At 41.9% G+C, this 18,588-nt stretch overlaps 1 protein-coding gene across 1 annotated transcript in view; it reads left to right on the plus strand.

Moving 5' to 3' along the window:
• Positions 1 to 18,588, plus strand: part of LOC149180331 (uncharacterized) — a 234,497-nt gene that overhangs the window by 99,652 nt on the left and 116,257 nt on the right. The window lies entirely within an intron of this gene.

Below are 18,588 nucleotides of genomic sequence, written 5' to 3' on the forward strand. Positions count from 1 at the left end.
TCTAGAGCTTTCCAAGCTTCAACACTGTTTATTTCGAGTAGCATCGGATGTGCTCTAGCCATGAAAATTGGTGGAGAGGCTAAAGCGCATGAGATCTCCAAGACCCATAAATGGTTTGGGGAAACTCCACCCGGTTAAAGAGATATTAAAATAATTAATATTTTTAATGGAGTTCCTAAGTCTAAACTTAGGAAAATTAAAATATTAATGGGTATTAATATAAAACTTGGTGAGAATGACTTCCCCCAACGAGGTTTGGGTCAAGAATCTAGAAGAGGGGAGGGAACAGGATGGCTAGGGTTTTTGAACTGCTTAGCGCCGCCATCACACTGCAGAGCAGCAAAGGGGCTGTGATAGCAGGAAGTCCCTGCAGGAAATCTTTCGATGGATCAACCGAATCGAACACACGGTCAAGGTTTCGGCTTCGCAACGGACCAGACAACAAACCCCCTGCGGCTGATCGGTCCCCTGCGGCAGATCGATCTTCACTCAGGTCATGGGCGAGCTCTCCTTACCTGTTTCAGGGTATTTCTCACTGTGCGTCGTTTGAACTCATTGTAACAGGACATGGCATGGACGATGCAGCCCACCACCGACCAGATCTGCAAACAAAAGCACATGTCTACCTTGATTTCAAGCTTTTAACTGCGCTTAAAGGCAAGGAAGAAGCGATCTGGTTTCAGGCTGTGCGAACAGGAGCTGAACAGAATGTTGCGCCCCTACTGCCCATTGGAATAATGAGGGGTGGCCCAGATCTGATACCTGAGATCCTTACGGCGAATGGTCAGCAGAAGGGACAACTGCGAGCTACTGGGTATGAATCGAGCAGATCTTATGATATTATTGTTGAATGGCTTGGATCTGCTGAAGCACACTCTGGATCTACTGAAGCACACTCTGGATCTACTACGACTGTACCTGAAAAAATGTTGACAGGAGGTGGAAAGCCCTTTTATACAGCGGGAAGACATATAATCCCTAGATTTGCCATTGATCCGCCAGATCTGGAAATCAAGCCAGTAAATCGGGGCCTGGATAAGGTTGATCCATCAGATCTGAAGCAAATCTTTATCAGATCGATAGAAGGCAGACATTGTTGTGTACAGATCAGGGAAGGGATGAGTGTTCTGGAGTTAAAAAAGGAGATCCAGATCAAATTGGGAACTCCAGTAACATACCAAAATCTGTTATTTTCAGGACTCTGCTTGCAGGACCAACACACACTCCAGCACTATGGAGTTGTTAAAGATTCAACCATCATCCTCAATCTGAGACTGCGAGGCGGGTGCAAGGGAGCCAACTCAAAATCTACAGGCTCTTTTCGCGATGTAGTCAAAGGAAAGGAACCATTGCAACACAGACCAGCAACCACAACAGAGCTTCCAGGCCCCTACATTGTGGAACAGAAGCCAGAATCACCCATGCTTACTGTATCTCTGCCGGAGGTAACGGATCTATACACAGATTTAATCCACAATGCTGTTATATGTAGATTTAATGGTTATTGGCCAAAAGCGGATGCATTGCATCAATGGATTTTCACATCATGGTCATCTAAATGTGAAATATATCTATGCCCTAAGGTTTTTTCATAGTTAGATTTAGCACAGAATTGGAACGAGACAACATCCTTAATCAGGGGCCTTGGTTTTGGGGCAGTGCTAGTCTCTTTATCACCCCCTGGTTCCCGGATTTTGATGCCAATACCATGGTAGTTTCAACGATGCCAGTTTGGGTAAGACTGCATAATCTCCCACTGCATTTTTGGCACCAAAAAGCTTTAAAAGCCATTGGGAACGCCTTAGGGAAACATCTTAAAACAGATGAAGACAGAGCTATCCGGGGAATCTTCACATATGCGAGAATATGTGTAGAGGTGGATCTAAGTCAAGGACTCCCAGACCACATCACATTGAATTTTAATAATTCATTGTGGACACAACCACTTGACTACGAGAACACGGCATTCAGATGCCGCGACTGCTTGCAAACAGGGCACCTACAATATGCATGTCCACTGGCTAGTAAGGAGCCAAAAGGGAACAAGAAACAACAGAAAAAACCCAAGGGTTGGCAGCATACCGAACCACTGGAGGAGGAGGCACTGAAGACAGAACCCACAGACATGCAAAGGAGACAGGAAAAAACACAGGAAGATAGCACCGAAGGGCCCAATTTGGAGCCAAATAACTTGGTACGGCAGCAGGAGTTACAACTGGAAATAAGCGGCGCCAAACGAGCACATAGTTCCGAAGGATCGGAATGAGATAAAGAACAACCTATGTACACAGAGGAAAACCAGCTTCCTATAATTGTCCCCACTCCCAACACTGGAGTTTGGCGAAAAGTGGAGAAGAAAAAAGGCAGGAAAATATAGGCCTGCTGGCACAATATTTCTTTTCTTGTTTTTGTATTCTTATGCATCCTAATTTTCAGGAACAACTCATACGCATATGCTCTAAGCATCTACAAAATGTAATTTTCTTCATATGAATAAAATTACGACTTTTTTCCTACGTGAAAAAAAAACTGGGTGAGAATGTTCTAAATGACATGGATTCAATAAAAAATGTATAAGAGGAGGCTTGAGGGTCATTTGGAGACATACCAAGATTGAACAGTCAGTTCGATTTTCTGGAGCGAGGTTTGCTGAGAAAATTCGAACAAGTGATCTGAGTTGCAACGAGGGGCAGTGAGTGCATAGCAGAGAGGCAGAGAAAGTGCCAGAGGGCTAGCGTAGTGATTGAGGAGGCTATGCAGAGCTAGCAGGAGCCACGTAGAGGGCCAGAGAGACTGCACAAAGGCTAGCAGGGCTTGCGTGGGTGACGCAGAAGGCCAGAGAGCTGATGCAGAGCAGCAGAGGGTTGATGCAGGGGGTTCCAGAGCTATGCAGGGGCCAAGACGACTGACGTAGAGCCTCAGAGAAGCGTTGGAAGGATTTTCATGGAGCAGACTTGCTAAATATCTGCTTCCGAAGAGAGGTATTACTGCGAGATAGAAATCTCTGTTGGGTGAACCAGTTTGGCACCCTAGTTGTACTCAAGAAAGCTGCTTAATAATAAAATCCTCAGAGCTGTTGCATCGGTATTCCCAAATTGGGTTTTTCTAGGGACGATTGTCCAAAAATAACGGTGTCCCTTGTGTGCTTGTTTGTTATTTCAGTTGATGATCTGTAGTTGAGTTGAGACTGCATTTGTGTTTATTTTCAGTATTTATATGGTTAAATAACTTGTTAAGGAATAAACAAGTAGGTGAAATAAACTAGATAATGCAAGAAGAATTTTTGACGTGTTAGACTTAGAAATTTCAACATGGTATCAGAGCATTGTAGATCACAGGAGAGTTGAAGGCACCAATGAAATCAAAAAATTTGCAGCAGAAATAACTGTCCCGAGAGACAGTTGTTCCTAAGAAAAAGGCATCAGAGAAGGAGTGATGTAGAGGGCCTGCATCATCATTTCGAGCTAGAGAGAGAGCCAACGCAGAGGTAGAAGAGGCTCACGAAGAGCCACGTCATCCTACTCAGTTAGGTAGGCTTGACGCAATTGGCCAAAGGAATGATTTAGCCTTGCCAAGATTGCGCAGACCTAAGAGGCTCAGTTTCTTCCGCTGCTGGGGCTTAGGGAGCTGTGGGCAGATTATGGATTGGGAAGCTGGTGGGTATTGTTGCTGTCGAAGCAGAACAATACCTAACAGGACGGAACCAAGGTAGAGGGAGCCTTTGTCTTGAGGGATTTCTAGCCAAGAAATCTAGATCCGTGTTGCAAGTGCAAAGAGGATCGAAGAGGGCCAGTTCGACAGTTGGCAGGAGGATTTCCAGGAGGGAAATTGAGACCCAAAGGGAGTCTAGGAGAAAACTTCTAGGAGGGAAGTTGAGACTCAGAGGGAGTCCAGGAGAAGAGTGGAGATGGCAATGAACAGACTGAGGGATCATGACAGGTTGGACGGGGCCTCCAACTCTGTCATTTGGAAGACCAGGATCCTCTCTGTTTTGAATAGACATTGCATCAAGAGCTTCGCCTTGAGAACCGTGGTTATCCTAGTCAACCGAGTTGATAATGAAAGGTATGAGGATGCAATGGCCAAGGCAAAGTGCATAATCCTTGATGGGGTCAAGGATCATGTAGTACAACATATTGCCGAGAAGAACATGGCAAAGGAGATGTGGGATACCTTGACGACATTGTATCAAGGCAGTTCTGTGCAGAGGAAGATGCTACTGGAGAATCAGCTGTGGTCGTATCAGATGTAGAAGGGGGAGTAGATATATCTATACCTCAGCATGTTGCAAGAGATTCAAGACCAACTTACTTCCATAGGGGCCACGCCGGATAAGGAGTTCATGGTGAGGACCGCCCTAAATGCAGCCTTCGAGAATTGGGAGACATTTGTCCAAAGCATTTTGGGCAGAGTGAATCTTCTAGGATGGGAAGAGATGTGGGCAACTCTTCGCCAAGAAGAGATCAGACGGCTGACTAAGGCAGGGAGTAGTAGCAAAGGAGGTCGAATCAAGGAAGAGAAGGAGGAGGATGCAACTCTGGCATCTGCGAAACAACAGGGGAAGAGGAAGAATAAGGGAGAGGCTTCTGACTCCAAGGCAACTTCGGCTAAGGCGGAGAAAGAAGTCGAGACAGATGACAATTGCGCCATGAGTGTTCATGCACTTCTAGAGAAGAGGTGGGATGACATCGAGCTGTAGTCAGGAGGACTATAAAAAGATGTAGGGGTAGGATCCTTGAGGTACCCAAACTCTTGGATCATATCCGGCTACGGGAGCCCCGAGTGACAGTAGCAGGATGACTGATGTCGGTAGACGCAAGATGCGGATGGAGAAACAAGGCAGTGATAGAGTGCATGTGTCTGTGGCAGCAAAGTGGGGGTTGCAGCAGTGCAAGAGGCACAAAGGTAGTTGCAGCAATGCAGAAAGGTACAGAGGAGGCTGCAACGATTCGAGAGGCAAAAAGGTGTTGCAACAATGCAAAGGCAGCAGAGGGAGCACAGGATACCAACAGACATAACTTCAGCATCAGGGGCTTCTAGCCTGACAAGGATGTCAGTAGTTGGTTAGATCAGTTACTTACATCTCAGTCGCTGAGTTGCAGTGCAACAATAGCAGTGGTAGTGCAATGGGCAGCACGATGCAACATGATGAGAGTGAGCTGCAGTGCAGAGGCAGTGTTGGGAGGAAGGACCAGCAACAACACAGATGCAGAGGGAGCTGCAGTACAGAGGTAGCAGTGGCAGTGGCAGAGCCATGGGCAACAATACAAGAGGCAACAGTGCAGAGGATGTTGGGCAACAGGTCAAGCATCAGCGCAGGTACCAGTGCCGGATGATCAATGTGATGTTCGGTGGTGGAGCATTACTAGAGCACATTCCTTGCTAAGAGGGAGTGTTGATTTCGGGTAACATCGGATATGCTCTATCCATGAAATTTGGTGGAGAGGCTAAAGCACATGAGATCTCCAAGACCTAGGAATGGTTTGGGGAAATTCCACCCGGTTAAAGAGATATTAAAATAATTAATATTTTTAATGGAGTTTCTAAGTCTAAACTTAGGAAAATTAAAATATTAATGGGTATTAATATAAAATTGGGTGAGAATGTTCTAAATGACATGGATCAAGCCAAATCTAATCTTAGCCGTTTTTTAGAGATTTAATCTCGGCCGTTGAAAACTCAACAAGAAAAGTATAAGAGGAGGCTTGAGGGTTAGTTGGAGACACACCAACATTGAACAGTCAGTTCGATTTTCTAGAGCGGGGTTTGCTGAGAAAATTCGAACAAGTGATTTGAGTTGTAGCGAGGGGCAGTGAGTGCATAGTAGAGAGACAGCGATAGTGCCAGAGGGCTAGCGCAGTGATTGAGGAGGCTACACAGAGTTAGTAGGAGCGACGTAGAGGGCCAAAGAGACTGTGCAGAGGCTAGCAAGGCTTGCGTGGGTGATGCTGAAGGCTAGAGAGCTGACACAGAGCAACAGAGGGTTGACGCAGGGGGTTCCAGAGCTATGCAGAGGCCAGCAAGACTGACGCAGAGCCTCAGAGAAGCGTTGGAAGGATTTTCGTGGAGCAGAATTGCTGAATATATGCTTTCGAAGAGAGATATTACTGCCAGATAGAAATGAGTGAGCCAGTTTGGCACCCTAGTTGTACTCAAGAAAGCTGCTTAATAATAAAACCTTCAGAAGTTCTGCACTGATATTCCCAAGTTGGGTTTTTCCGGGGACAATTGTCCAAAAATAACGGTGTCCCTTGTGTGTTTGTCTGTTATTTTAGTTGATGATCTGTAGATGAGTTGAGACTGCATTTGTGTTTATTTTCACTATTTATATGGTTAAATAACTTGTTAAGGAATAAACAAGTAGGTGAAATAAACCAAATAATGCAGGAAGAATTTCTGACGTGTTAGACTTAGAAATTTCAACAGATACCATGTAGGAAAATTATGTACTCTGGCATGTTGAAGAATCTAGGGCAATTAGAGTTAATATGATTCTTCTTGCATGATAACTATTTGAGAGCTATTTAACTTTACTTCTTAGCACAATCTTTACTTGTTATTATTATTAGAGTGTGTCATCTCAGATCATCAAATAGCTACCAAAACAAAGAGACAAGAACACACAATGTTGGCTTTCTACCAGGGCCAAAACCTCCTCTTGGAGAGGAAAACCCGCACAAAATTCTTCTTATAGAGATTCCAATTGACGAAGACCAAGACACCAATTCTCCAAGATCAAGACACCAATTCTCTTCTTTGTTACTGCTGAGATCATCATTATTGTTGCTCTATTGAGGCCATCACTACTTCCCCACTGAGGTCTTCATTACTGCCGCAACACCATTGCTGCACGTTCACCGAGGTCTACACCATTGCTGCTTTCTTCATTGAGATCTTCTCCTTGAGACTATATGTCTCCTCCAAGATCGAGTTCATAGCTATGCTTGTGACTGTACCTTGAAGTATGTCAAGATAGCGTGTGCTATATCGAGACCGTAATTGAAGTCTTGATTGTATCTGGAGTTATGTCGAGACAGAGTGTTCTCTGTTGGATAACATCATATATAATGAAATCATTATTTTGCTTTTCTTCCTATACCGAGATCTTCATGAGACTGTTCGTTATGTCAAGACTGTGATCATTGAGAGGCTTTACTTTTGAGTTACCCATCCGAGAGATACAGGACTACTGTACTCATCGAAGTACTGAACCACTGCACTTGACCGAAGTCCTGAGCCACACTGATTTCCTCAGAAATTTATCAAATGAATCCGAGTTCTGTGCGACTGTAATTATCCCGAAGCTTCAAAGATATCTGAGATTCCTGCTCCCCATGTACCCATTCGAGATTGCAGAGACTTGTCCAAGATTTCTGTGTTTCTTGTGGTGACCCCATCGGGGTATTTATAGTCGTCATGTCTCCATAAATAAGCTGTCATTACAATGTGAAATGTTGTGTCTATTTATTGAGCTGACATGACAATTATATATATGTTTTGAGGTCTACATGACTATTCTCCTTATTGTTTTGTTGTCTGATGTCTTTAGGAGGATTGTGCTTGTCTTGGAGGGCTGATCTAGTCTTGTATACATTTACATAGGCTCAAGAAGAGCTCCTTATTCATGACTTTGACTCTTTGACCTTAAATATAAATCCGAAGGTCTCAATGGGAGCCATCTATAAACCTCTTGCTCATGAAACCCATGCAACAAGGTATAATAAATTGATTTTCTTATTTTACAAAAATCATAATACAGTGTCATGAAGACCAAACCTAGTTACACTTTCTCCAACACTCCCTCTTAACTAGGGAGGTATTCATGATGGTACTTGTTCATTTTCAATCTGAAGAATTTCTCATAAGAAGAATCGGATTGGTAACCCATCTATATAACATCATAGTAACCAACATTGTTTCCACAACAAGGCCTTGACTGACAACTCTTTCTCTCATTAGATTAGAGCTTAATGTTGGCGAGACCAATGACTATAGACACCTTCATCATTGTCTCTTAAGGTACATACCCACCTGGGTGTTCACTGAGTATGACCTTCTAGGACTATTCTTATCTTGGGTTCCCGACCCTCAAAGAATATCGATCCTCTTGCCTACTCTTGTTTTGGATGCCCTACACATCCTCAAAGAGCATCAGATGCCAGATGATTACCCAATCCTCCATTCTTTCTTCCAAAGTGAAGACAAGAATGTTGTGTCTATCTATCCCTCTCAACTGGGGAAGATATGCCCAAGTTTCCTCTGATCAGAAATTTGCCCAAGCTCTCTTTTAATCCAGAACTTGTCAGAGCTCCCTCTTAGCTAGGGACTATTCTATACATCAACAACTTCTTGTTCGTGGGTCCTTCAACTTCTTGATCAACTTCTCTTCTTGATGTCATGAAATTCAGTTGAGCTTCTTCCTTCTAGGGCCACAACCATCGATCACTTTCCTCCTTCGTTCATCATGTCATTCTTTTCTTCATGGAAAGTGGCCTTCTTCATATCTGGAACCTTTTTCATATGGCTACTTCTTCATCATGCTTCTTCTATCCACCACATGAATGCTAGCTATAGTTGTATTTACAACTCTTGTTTGAGTAGCCCTGCATGAACTTATCCAGATATTTTTCAAGAAATCAAAACATATTAAATCAAGTCATACCTTATGAGATGGCTCTTCATCATGACATCTTCTTGTAGTTATCAACATCCTGCATTCATGTTGACACATCTACCGAAGATATCCATTGTCAAGCGTCTTCATCTTTTCCATTAGAGTCTTCATATCTTTTTGGGAGATTTCCTAGTTAAGTCTCTTTAGTCTTTTGGATGTTGATTACCTTCATTAGGGTTGCATATCTCATGATCTCTTCCTTCTCCACACATTCCATTCCTAGGTGCTTTTAATCAGAGTTTCTTAGTTGTGATCAACCACCTCATACTTCATATGAGGACATATTATGTTGATTTCATCTAGTGTGTCTTATGCCTTCGTACATCCTTTCAGAGGAGGAGATCATTTTTCTCTTGATCATCCTTCTCAAGATAGAAGTAATGATCCATGTTACCTGAAACCATGTGACATGACATTATAATATTAAACACAAGCATACATACCTTATTTTATCTTTAGGTCATCTAGGCTTCTTCCAGCAGCGTCCTTGATTGAAGTGTCTTCAACCTCTTGATTTGCTTTTCATCTTATGTCACCATAACATCATCCATGCATTCCATAAGTTGGAGTTCTTGATGAAACACTTGCTTCCTCTCTAGATTAGTGAAGCCTCCAATGAGGCCATCAGAGAATCTTGAGGATCATGTATATCCTCATCTGGCCGATGTTTCCTTTTTGTCCTGGATGACTTCTTCCCTTTCTTCAATGTCCAATGATGTTCCCAAGAGCTATATCCTTTAAGTTTTTCTGTCATGGATTTTGCCCTTTATGATTCCCATGGTGATGTCACGAGCTCTTGTTTCTAATGCTTCCATGATGCCTCGATGCATCATATTATCATTGTCATATCTTATAACAAAAGTTTATGCTAGGACACTTTTGTGAGGGATACTATCCCAATCATAGTAGAGATCTGTTACTCCCTCTTTCCTTGGCCCTTTTCTTCAGCTTCCTCCATCTATCCAGTGATATGAGCTTCCATAATTTTAGCTATACTTATTCTGCCTTGTTTGAGGACCAAACTTCCCTTTCCTTTCTGCACATGATTTAGTCCTTTACCCTTCAATACTTTTGCCATCAATTTGTCTCTCTATTTAGCATAGAGACCATAAGTTGTCAAATGAGGTAACCTTCTTATCCCATGGATATTTGTTACCTTGATTATCTATTAGTGCATTATGGTTATCTTCCTTTCTAGGTCTTGTAGATGGAAGATATTCTATATCCTTTGATACCCTTTACTTTCATGTAGATCAGATATCATGTGACCTTCTTCATCGCACCTTAAGAGAATGAGTTTATCATCTACATCACTTTGATGTCTCCAATGTTGCTATATGAGGGGATCTTTTCATAAGTATCCCTTTTCATAAATTCAAAGGAGACCTTTTTATATGTTTAATGACTTAAGCTATTTAGAGGACTATCACTATCCCTCTTCTCCATGCAAGGAATCTTGATGACCCATCAACCTATAGATGTCCTTGCAATTTATGAAATCATTTAACCAAATTTATAAATTTAAAAGATACTTACTTGTCATGTGAAGATGAAATCTTCACCTTGATTGCTTTGATGATGGTTGAAGAAGATATATGAGGGCTTCTTCTTGAATGATCTTCGTTCGAATGAGAAAGCCTTTTCTTAATAGAAAAAGGTTGCTCCTTTTGATAGGGATGATTTGCTGCTTCCTTGGATGATCTTCTTCTCGGATAAGGAGATGATCCTTGCTTGATTATAACTTTGAAGATGACAATGCCTTCTTCAGTATGCTCTGCTTTCTTTTGTAGTGTGGGTTAGGACTGCTTCAATTGTTTCCAAGATGATGAGATCTTCATTTTGAGCCTTGAGGTCCTTTGAGTTTCATAGCTTTGTAGATATCTTGATGAGAGTCTTGTTGGTCTTTTGATGATGGTGATGTGGAGACACAAGTTTTTGATGTGGAGTTCCCTTGCTGTTGTAGATTGCTTGTTGTAGACTTGATCCTTTAATCTTGACAAAACTTTTAAACTTGTTTTGATGCCCTTCTTGAAGACTGATCCTTGTATGTCTCTTTTGCTGCCCTTCCTTTTAGCACCTTAGCTCTGATACCATGTTGAGGAATCTAGGGCAATTAGAGTTAATATGATTCTTCTTGCATGATAACTATTCGAGAGTTATTTAACTTTACTTCTTAGCACAATCTTTACTTGTTATTATTAGTGTGTGTCTTCTTAGATCATCAAATAGCTACCAAAACAAAGAGACAAGAACACATGATATTGGCTTTCTGCCAGGGCCAAAACAAAACCCGCACAAAATTCTTCTTGTAGAGATTCCAATTGACGAACACCAAGACCATGACCTTTGACCTATTATGCCACTCCAAGATCAAGACACCAATTCTCTTCTTTGTCATTGCTGAGATCATCATTATTGCTGCTCTATTGAGGCCATCACTACTTCCCCATCGAGGTCTTCATTACTGCTGCAACACCATTGCTGCACCTTCACCGAGGTCTGCACCATTGCTGCTTTCTTCACTGAGATCTTCTCCTTGAGACTATGTCTCCTTCAAGATCGAGATCATATCTATGCTTGTGACTGTACCTTGAAGTATGTCAAGACAGTGTGTGCTATACCGAGACTATATTTGAACTCTTGATTATATCTGGAGATATGCCGAGACAGAGTGTTCTCTGTTGGATAACATCATATATACTGAAATCATTACTGTGCTTTTCTTCCTATACCGAGATCTTCATGAGACTGTTCGTTATGTCAAGACTGTGATCATTGAGAGGCTTTACTTCTGAGTTACTCATCCGAGAGATATAGGACTACTGTACTCTTCTGTGTGACTGTAATTATCCTGAAGTTTCAGAGATATCCGAGATTCCTGCTCCTCCTGTACCCATCCAAGATTGCAGAGTCTTGTCCGAGATTTCTGTGTTTCCTGTGGTGACCCCAGCGGAGTATTTATAGTTGTCATGTCTCCATAAATAAGCTGACATTATAGTGTGAAATGTTGTGTCTATTTATTGAGCCGACATGACAGTTATATATATGTTTTGAGGCCGACATGACTGTTCTCCTTATTGTTTTGCTGTCTGATGTCTTCAGGAGGATTGTGCTTGTCTTGGAGGGCTGATCTAGACTTGTATACATTTACATAGGCTCAAGAAGAGCTCCTTATTCATGACTTTGACTCTTTGACCTTAAATATAAATCCTAAGGCTTTCAATGGGAGCCATCTATAAACCTCTTGCTCATGAAACCCATGCAGCAAGGTATAATAAATTGATTTTCTTATTTTACAAAAATCATAATACAGTGTCATGAAGACCGAACGTAGTTACATTTTCTCCAACATGCCTTCCCACTCAATTTCAGACTCAGTTATTTGGCATCAGTTTTGTTCCCAGAACCCCAACTAGAAATCTGATATAACGCTTACAAATGCAAATTTATTTGGAACATTAAGACTACCTCTACGATTTCACTTTTCAGTTGACATAGGAAATAAATGAGCAAGCACACGCCATAAATTTTACACAGTGAACACAGTTATTTTTCCGTCAACTGACCCTGGAAAAACCCACAAGGGGAAAACCAGTGTTCAAGGAGGATTTTATTTGCTTTGTTTAGAAATTTCTCACAACAATAAAGTTAATAAGAAATTTTTAACTTATCTCTTCCCTTGAAGAAGCTTCTCTGAGGTCTTCTTTCAACTAAATTCTGGGCTGATATTTTCAACTCACAGTCTCCTCTCCTCTAACTGATATTTTCGGCCTCTTCGTGGCTCCTTCAACGTAGGAGTTTTACTTCTAAATAGTCAACACCTCTGCACTAAGGCTCAAGTCTGCACAGTTGGAAATAACTATAGCAGTAGTAGGTTTTTCCTCCCTATACTCCACGCTGAAGCACACTCTAATACAGACCTGAAACGCTCGTTGAATAAGCCCAGGACTGGCCCGAAAAATATGCAAATCAGGCCCAACTTCTTGGGTTTTGCACAACAGAATAAGCCGTCAAAAATTTGAAGTTTCCTCCCTAAATACAGTTTGCTCCACACTCTGAAGACTGGCCGGAAAATGTCTCTATACAGGCTTGAAAATCAGGCTGAGCAAACCCAGAAATCTCAGAATTCGTGAGAGATGATTGGAGGAGAATCTATGCTGGCCCAGTCTGAGATATACTCTGATTAGACTCAGGAATGGCCCTTGAACTGTGAGAAAACAAAGGCTGAACCGACCTCTTAAAACTTTGACCTCTTCTTCTTGGCTTGAACTCGGCCTCCAAAAGATATGAACTGCTGGTATATTTTCCTTGTTCTCTGTTGTAGTGTTTCTAAGGTTCTTTTCTCCTCCAGTAGCCTCAAGTTTCCTTGACCAACTCTTTTCCTTGGTTGGGTCAAACTTCCCTTGCTGCCTCCTATGCCCTCCTCCTTTCCTCACGAGAAGAATCATCAGAATAATGCTCCTTTTCCTCCCTTTTGTCTTTCCTAAGAGATGAGAACCCTAACTCTTAAATCTAATGGCTGAAATTAAATCTCAGCCCATGAGATCAATGCATCAGATCAAGCCCCCACTTGACCCCTTCCCTCATGTGGTTCCTCTCACTTAAAATGTTAGTTTATGTAGCATAGGATGTGTTCTAGCCATGAAACTTGGTGGAGAGGTTAGAGTACATGAGATCTTCAAAACCCAGAAACCATTTCTGGGAATTCCACCTAGAGATGACTTAATTAGATTATTAACCAATTTTCAAATATTTCCCAAGTCTAAACTTAAGGAATATGGTTAATTAATCAAAATTAATTAAGTCAAGGTGTGAATCATCTAGAAACTCACACGGATCGACTTCAAGATGATCCTAGCTTTTGATTAAAATTTAATTTTGGCCGTTGGAGACCCAACAGAGGATTATAAGAAGAAGTCGATGGGCACTTGCAGAAGATACACCATAAGTTTTATTTCCTTGGCAGATCAATTTCTAGAGAGCAACAGTAGTTGCCGGAGAGCCAGAGATCGAAGTGGTGAGTTAGGGGCAGGGACATTGAGGCTGGAGGAAGAATTCCAGATCTCGTGAGTGCATTTGTAGAGAGGCTCAAGTTTCTCTGGGAGGTTTCGCAGTGTTAGTGTAGAAGCCTCAGAAGACAGTTTTGCTGAGAAGGGAAGACGTCTTCAATTCCAAAGGCCGGGAAGGAGTCTGAGAGTGTCGGAGAAGAATTTTCCCAGCCAGCAGCAGGCAGGACGACTTGAATAGCAATCAGTTCAGGGAACACGCAAAGCAGGCAACTTCAAAGTGACGCAGAGCCTGTGCAGGCCCAGTTGGACAGCTTGCTTTTCAGAAGTAGGCCAGTGCCGGAATTGCCTAGAGTGAGGGTAAATTTCCCTCTAGTATTTTTGCTAGTGTTTTCTCTGTAGGATAGCCAAATTTTAGCATCCAGATTATTGTACTCAGAATTTATCATTGTTGCATAATAATAAAACCCTATGCTGCTGCACTGGATTTCTCAAGTTGGATTTTTCTGGGGACAATTGTCCAAAAATAACGGTGTTATTATCAGTGTGTGGTTGCTAGAATTTTCCCAGTTTCTAGCGCTATTTTTTTCCGCAGTTTATTTGTGAAAATTGCAGTAGAGAATTATTCATTGTTTTATGGGCAAATAAGTTGTTAAATTAAATTAACAATTAGAAGAATAATTCCTAGTTGCTGCAATAGATGAAGCTTTTCACATAAAACACTCCTAGGCACCTTTTTCATTGTTTTGTACCATGTACAATTTTTCTCTCCTAAAGTGAATTTTAAAACATAAAATTCACTTTAATAATATAAAGTTCACTTTAGTACTTTTCACATAAAGTCACTTTATAACCCATGTGATATTAATAAATTAAAATACATGGTTCATATCTTATAAAAGGTGATTTTGCTCCAAGACATTAATAAACTCATAATATCCCTAAACAAAAAGTTTATTAATGTGTCTTCCTAGGCCACAAGGAAAAATACATAGGAAACACTTCCTTGGTACCATTTTTCTCAACATAACTCGGCCCACTAGTATGGCTCGAAAACTTGCCATCTCCGTAGATATACCCAACGTGTCAAAGATATATGAGAAACTCAAAGTTAGAAGATAAAATCAATTGATAACACCCTTTACCCCCTTTATCTTCTTCGAATCATCTTTGTTCAGGTAGCACAATGGCGAAATCAGAGTGATTCCACTCTCTAAACCAACTAGGGTGTATAGTTTCAACGCCAATCAGAGTTTTTGTGCATAGCCATCCCATTATGCTGAGGGTTATAGGGTGTGATGAGCTCCCTCCCTATGCCCTCCTTGGCACGCAAGTCCTTGAAGGTGTTGGAGATGTACTCTGTGATATTTTTTGTAGCATCAAATAGTGTTCTAGTCTCAAACTTTGTGGAGAGGCTAAAACGCATGAGATCTCGAGAACCCATAAATAATTTCTCGAAATTCCACCCAGAGATAGCTCAATTAAATTAATTGATTGATAATTAAAATTGCCAATTCTAACTTAGGGAAATTGATTAATTAATGAGAATTAATTGAGAAAGGTGAGAATTCTCTAGAAACTCACATGGATCGACTTGGAGATGATCTCAGTTGTTGATTAGGACTTATTCATGGTTGTTGGTGATCCAACTGGAGATTATAAGAGGAGTTCGACGGGGTTGGAGAAGAACACACTTGAGGGTCGAGCGTGAGAGGGTCTGCGCAGAGGCTGACGCAAGGGGTTCTAGCAGCCCAGTTTGTGCTAGTATTTGGAGTTGGATCAATGTCAGGTGAGGCAGGATTTCTCTCACTAATTTTGTGGCTAGTTTATCTTGTAGATGATTGCTAGTTTTGGGCATGTAGTTGTATTCAAAATTTTATTGATGTATAATAATAAAACCCTTAATTGCTGCACCAATTTTCCCGCATTGGGTTTTTCCGGGGACATTTATCAAAAAATAATTGTGTCAAATTTTTATTTTGTGTGTGCATATTATTTTTGAGTTTTCAGTTTATTTTCCGCAATGTATTTTATGGTGAAAATTGCAGTTGTGATTTTATTTGTTGTTTTCCGTAGCAAAACAACTGCTTATTAATTAACCAGTTAGAAGAATAATTTCCAGCTATTGCAATAGTTAAAAAATTTCACACTCCCCACCATTATCTGGCCTTAGCGTGTTGATGTTCTTACCGATCTAGTTCTCCACCAAGGCTTTTGTTCTCTACTAAGGCTTTGAACTCGACGAACTTTGAGAAGACTTCATCGTTCTTCTTCAAGAAGAAAACCCAAGTCTATCTAGAGTGTTCATTAATGAAGGTGACATAGTATTTGTATCCCATAAGGGATGGAAAGGAAAATGGGCCATAGACATCCGAATTAATTGACTACAAGATGCTATTGTCTGTGTTGTCTCTGCCGGGGAAGGATGCCTTGGCATACTTGCCAAGTGTGCAACCCTTGTACATGTCATGCTGGTAAACACTACATTGTGACAGTCCTTTGGCTATCTCCTCGAGAATCTTCAATGGTCCATGGGGTAAGTGACCCATACACCTATGACAAAGCTCCCCAAGGTCACGACCCTACTCATTGCCTCCTCTGTTGTTCAAGGCTGTGACCACCTCAAATTGAAGCCTGTAGAGGTTCTTCAGCCAAACTCTAATCTACTTGGCTACTCGGGCGTTAGAAGGCTTGTTGAAGGCCTTTCCTTTGCTGAAGATAACCTTGTAACCCTTGTCCTCTAGGGCTAAGATAGAAACAAAGTTTTTCTTCGACCTTGGGACATAGAGGACATCTCTGAGGTAGAGAGGGTTTCCAGACTCCCTCTCAAACTTGACAATACCCATGCCCTTGGTTAGGTACTTGCCATCATCTCCAAGCCCGATATGGAGCTGCATGTCCTTCTTGGTCAACCAGCTGAAATACTCCTTGTTCGCGGTCATATGACAGGGAGCTCCACTGTCAATATTGAATATACCACATGCTGCTAGCCACTGAGCTTACCATGCAAGCTATGAGTAAGAACTCCCTCTCAAATGAGAAGGGAACATGTCCACCTCTGCTGATGCTACTACATGGTCCTTCTTGGACCCCTTCTTCTTGTTTGGACACTTTGTGGAGTAGTGCCCAAACTGATGGCATGAGAAGCACTTTATCCAGCTGAGATCCTTCTTATTTTTCTCACCTCTAGTTCTGGACTTGGCCCCTCCTGTGCCTTTCATGCTCTTGGCCTTGCCTTTTGCCAACTAGGGCAAAGTTCTCCTCTTCATATGTCTCTACGTGAGACCCACTTTGGCCTGCTTCCGGATCTCCTTTTGGACACAATCACCCCATAGCCACTCCCAATCTAGAAGGTTTTCTTTGCCACTCACTATGTCAGTGAAGTTTTCCCATGACTTGAAAAAACCCAACAATGCACATTGCAAAGCTTACAAGGCCTCTGTTCTAGACTGTCTCCCCAATTCCAGTAGCTTGTCCCTCACTTGAGTGGACTTGGTAAGGTATGAGACCATGAACTCAAACTTTGCCACCCTAATGTTTATGAGTTTGTCCTTGAGTACCAGTTTCCTGGCCTCACTCGAACCCCAGTACAACGCTATGATGGCTGCCTACATGGCCTGAGTGATCTTTTTCTTGGACAGGTGAGGTATGATGTGGTCCTTGACTCCCTCAAGGATGATTCTTCTGTCTTTCACATTTTTCTTGTTGTGCTGAACATCTGCTGAGGGTCAATTGTTTGGGCTGGTGGACTGTCCACGAACTCCCAAACGAGTTGCTCCTCCAGTACTACACCAATCCTCTTCCTCCAAGAACGCAAATTTGAGGACCCATCTAGGCGGTACTCAAACCTCACCCTGAGATATGCCATGCTCCAATTTGAACTGCTTAGAAAAACCCTAGCACTGAGCTGTTTCATGAACCCTAATGCTGGTCTGACTAGTAAACTGCACATGTGCTCCTTTTACCCTGCTCCCAAGGAAGTAAACACTGCTTCTGGTCTTCAATCAGAGGCTGAGCTCTAATATCATGTTATATTTGGATACCCAACAACTAATTTAATGATTTTTCAGCAATGAGAGAAACTGAAATTGAAACCTTCAGATGCATTCACCAAATATACTGAGTATTCTAACTAAACATTTACAGCAGAAAATAAAATGTGAAGATGCAAGCACATCAAGACACATAACACCAGATATTACCCGGGAAACCCCAACTAGGGAAAACCTGCTAAGTGTGTGTAGTTTATTTCTGCTTCAGCAAATTCTCAATCTTCAGAAAAATTACAAACAAGAGGGAAAACTTCCCTTTGCCTCAAGAACTCCTAAAATTCATCCAACGCCCAAGGGGACTGTGCCTTGGCCTCTCAGCCTTCTTCATCTGCGCGCGGCCCTCTTTCCCTGCACGTGGCCCTCTTTTGCCTGTGTGTTGTATGGAATCCGTACCGCCCTTGTACGACCCGTCTGTTCTGAGAAACTTGGTCTGGCTGAAGGTGGCGGCCTGCTGGAAAATCTGAGGGCTGAAAGGCCACTTTTCCTTGCTCTCTTTGTGCTGGTCTGAGTGCACTAATTGCTGAACACGCTCACTGAAAATATTGAGAAGAACACACACTTCTGATGCACTAAATTGATCTTTCCACTAGCTGCTTTGTCTCCTCTTTATAATTCGACCTGGGCTCCACCTAGCACACTCAATGGCTGAGATTTACTTTAATTATAAGGCTGAGATCTCTTTATAATTTGACTTAGGAAAATTAAATTTTTTTCTAAGTCAATTGATAGGAAATAAATGAAATCTGCAAAAGTGGAAGTCTGTGGGTCCCTCTGCTAGTCTAGGCATCACAGACTAGGCAGCCCATCCTCTCTAACTCCATTCAACAACATTTAGTCAGTCTGGCTGTGCTTTGTT

Source organism: Pinus tabuliformis, chromosome 3_2 (genome assembly GCF_031772625.1).
Source record: "Pinus tabuliformis cultivar Carrire ecotype Pingquan chromosome 3_2, CPIR1, whole genome shotgun sequence".
Taxonomy (NCBI): Eukaryota; Viridiplantae; Streptophyta; class Pinopsida; order Pinales; family Pinaceae; genus Pinus; species Pinus tabuliformis.